Here is a 1,279-nt window from a genome sequence, read left to right on the forward strand (position 1 = left end):
TGGTAATCTGCTCTCATAGAGACTACAGCCTAGAAAACTCTGTGGGGCAGTTCTACTCTGTCATATGGGGTTGCTATGATTTGGAATTGACTTGACGGCACACAACACCAACAACTCCCCTGCGACCTCTCCTCACCTGGTGAGATTGTGTCTCTAATCTCTGTATATATTAGCCTAGGGATGTAATACACAATTATGTATAAAAGGATGAACATATAAATGTATAAGATAGACAATGCGAACCATGTGGAAACCTTCTGAGCCTGTCAGCTGAATACATTAATCAATAAAAAACGGTAGCAAAATCCCATAAAATGTCGTGTATGGGCATACAATTTGGATAAATATAAAAGCGTGGAAACTTTTGTAACAAATCCCACCTTCTGAACTTATTTCTTTTAAACATGTGCTATTGCAAAAATCAGAGATTCAAAAATTTGCTAAAAAGATCAAAATAGCTTCATTTCATTTTTAAGTGACCAGATCATTTTTTTTAAAACAAAGGGGGTATCTGCCAAACAATGTCAGAGCTATCAAAATGTTTCCCAGCAATGAAAAAGTAACAGTGTGCCTATTCCCCTATTCCCAAGTCAAGCCCCTAGGCTTTATCCCTACAACCTCACCTAATGAGTCCTCTAAACCAAGAGGACTTTCTCTTCTTACTCTGTGTATGTGAAAGCACAAGCCTTAGTCTGTTAGCCTAATTCCTAAAATTGAGTGAATCAAAGTATAATAGAAAAAATAAGCAGAGTTTACTGCATACTTTTTTTTAGGTTTACTAATGTTTATTTCCTGTTTTCTTTCTTTAGGAGCTAGTGGTGATATTTAAGGACATTTGGAGATAGACAAATATTTCAGGTGAAAGATATAACTGGATTGGTTCATTTGTACCTGCTCAAGTGCCTGTGGTTGCATCACTTGCAAAGAGACGATTGATTATAACTGTGAATGGAAGTGTCTTACACTTCAGAGGTGAAAAAATGACTGAGCAAGATAGCCATCTACTTCTTAGAGACTGCATTGATTAATCTCTGTCAACATCTATAGATTTCACCTTAAACTCTTCCAGTTTTCCAAGGCTGTTTGGCACTGGATCTTAAGCAGACAGAGCAAAGAGTGGTGAGACTTTGACATTGTCTTAAATTATGGTGATTCAGTTTGGATCTGAAAGACTGTGTAGTAATACAAAACAAGGTGGGTAAAAATAAATGTCAAGAGGTATGGAGGAGGATAGATTTTATTAAAATTTCATCATTGTAGTACATATCAAGACTATGTT

Source organism: Trichechus manatus, unplaced genomic scaffold (genome assembly GCF_000243295.1).
Source record: "Trichechus manatus latirostris isolate Lorelei unplaced genomic scaffold, TriManLat1.0 scaffold00311, whole genome shotgun sequence".
NCBI classification, from domain to species: domain Eukaryota; kingdom Metazoa; phylum Chordata; class Mammalia; order Sirenia; family Trichechidae; genus Trichechus; species Trichechus manatus.